The following is a 2500-nucleotide window of genomic DNA, read 5'->3' as shown; positions in this document are numbered from 1 at the left end:
GGAGCAGCCTGGGAGGGCTTCATGGAGGTGGGAGCATCTAAACTGGGCTGCTCATAGAAGTCCCGGCCTGGGGAGAAGTAAAGGAAAAAACCTTCGTATGTCCCTGGGAAGGACAATGGCCAGAGACACTTCTGATATGCTGCTTGAAAAGCTTGGGGTAAGGGCAGGGAAAGATCACAGACCATCTTTTACCTACAGGGAAACTGAGGCACAGAAATGTTCTGTGGTTTCCCTAGAATCCCAGTCAAATAACTCAGTGCTGCCTCTGGTCTTGGTCATAGTTTAGGTTCTGAAAGGGGCCCAGAAAAAAGCAAACAGCAGAAATTTTCCACGGAGGGGGAGGGGTTCTGGAGTCGAGAACAAGTCTCCTCCCTGAGGCTTCCTTACCCATATGACCTTGGGAAGCCACATCATCTCCCCAGGTCTCATTTTCCTCCCTGGGACCCCGCTCAGAGCCTTGGGACCCCGAGCTCTAGGAGAATCACGCCCCTTCTGCCTCCGGACAGGACCCCACCTTTGTTCTTCATCGGTAAAATGGGGGTGCAGATAACACCGGCCCGGCCGCTCTGTGGGCTGGGAGCTGACCAGATGAGACAGTAGGAGAGCAGGTGTGAACCGCAAAGGGCTGCTGGGAGCCCCCCAATACAGAGTGTTCTTCACAGTTACAACTTGTTCCCTTTGGAGATGCTTCTCTAGGAGACTTGGGAAGGAGGCGCCGGGGGTTTAAAAACAATCGGAAGACGCCATGCACACGTCCACGCGTCACACACTGTACTCTTTCAGGCTTGGAGCCTTTTTTTCTGCCACCTACATAAAAAAGAAAAAAAAGAACCCCATCCTCCCCTGGCTTTGATAGTCCTTTATCGGTTTTTCAGACAAAATAAGCTCGTATTTTCAGTTTCCTTCAGGGACATGTTTCAGTGCCTCCCTTAACACGAGGGGAGAAACTAGAGGGTACCTCTGGAAATGCTGTGTTTAAGAAGAGAAGTGATCCAATCATGACGAGGTCCTTTGAAAGGCCTCCTTCCTGCACATGTACGGCTGGGTGTGTGAGGGGGTGGGGGAGGGGGTACAGGCGGATCTCAGCAAGGTTTCCGTGGATGAGACACCGCAGGCCGCCCTGCCACTCTCCAGGGAGCAAATCCCAGGATCCCCAGCTTCCCTGGCCCAGGGGGCCTCGGCGATGAGGCTCCTAGGAGGGATGACTCGCTCTCTGGGGAGCCGGGAGTGACTCCGGGGCAGCTCTTTTCAGCCGGGCTTTACTTTGTATGGATCCACGATTTTCTGGGAGGAGGATTCCTTCCACCCTTTGATTGTTGTAGGAGCTGGAAATGCCATCACTCCGGGGCCAGCCTGGTGACAGAGCTCCCAACTGGGCAAGGTGGGACTTAGGCCATAAATACAGTTCCACAGTTTTTCCCAGCTTGGCAGGACACACACATGCACACACCCACTTACACACAGACACACACAGACACATTCACACTCACACTCACACACACAGACACACATGCACACACCCACTTACACACAGACACACACAGACACATTCACACTCACTCACACACACACACACCCTTATTGAAAAACATGATTCCAAGAAGAAATCCGTAGGCTCTCCCAGTCTGCCCAAGGGGGTCTTGATTCAGAGAAGGTGAAGAATCTGTGCTTTCTAGCTCTTGAGGCCCGTGGTTCTGAGAAACCCAGGTTCCTGGGAACAGATCCCAGATGCGGATCTAAGGAGCGCCTCAGAGGTGGCCTAGCCCACTACTTTCCTGTCACAGAGGAGGGAACTGAGAAATGGTTTGCCCGAGTTCCCCTAAGTAAGGAAATGACGGCGAGTCTGAGCACAGGAGATGGCAGAAAACGAGGATCAGTTTCTCGGAGGCCTGGGGAGGAGCGAGTGCTCAGTCTGCCTCAGCACGGGGCACGTGCAGGATGGAGAGAAAAAGGAAGGAAACAGGGAGGAGGGAGGAAGGGGAAATAGGAGAGAGACTTGAAGACATGCTGGGAAGGGGGTGGCTAGGGATTCGGGGAAAGGGGAAGGTAGACTCAGCAGAAGAGAATTCATGGGAAGGCAGAAATTACTAAATGGAAAAAAGAGGAAGATTTGAGAGTAAAATGAAAGAAAACCCAGGTGAAGAGAAAAGCCCAGAATAAGAACAGGAAGACTCATTCATTCACTCATTCATTCATTGATTCATTCATTCATTGATTCATTCATTCATTCAACACACACTTTTTGAGCCTTAGTCCACTGGCCTCTCCAAGGTCTTGATAATAGGCAGATCAGCTCAGAGAGACCCCAGAGGCCATTTGTCCGGCCCTTTCATTTCGTTGCCTAAATCCGAGCTAGCAAGCAGCAATCCCGGGTCTGTTGCCTCCTGCTGCTTTTTCAGTCACACCAGGCTGTCTCCCCTAGATCCCACGGGACCCGGAACACCGGGCATGTGGTGGACATCCTATTTATTTGCTTTGCTGTGCGTGGCTCATCCCCCCA

The 2500-nt window shown here is 52.2% G+C and overlaps 1 protein-coding gene across 2 annotated transcripts in view; it reads left to right on the top strand.

Annotated features, from left to right (window-relative positions):
• The window catches only part of PDCD1 (programmed cell death 1), an 18096-nt gene that overhangs the window by 990 nt on the left and 14606 nt on the right, over nt 1-2500 (top strand). The window lies entirely within an intron of this gene.

This window comes from Sminthopsis crassicaudata, chromosome 3 (genome assembly GCF_048593235.1).
Source record: "Sminthopsis crassicaudata isolate SCR6 chromosome 3, ASM4859323v1, whole genome shotgun sequence".
NCBI lineage: Eukaryota > Metazoa > Chordata > Mammalia > Dasyuromorphia > Dasyuridae > Sminthopsis > Sminthopsis crassicaudata.
This window is presented reverse-complemented; position numbering and strand designations above follow the sequence as displayed.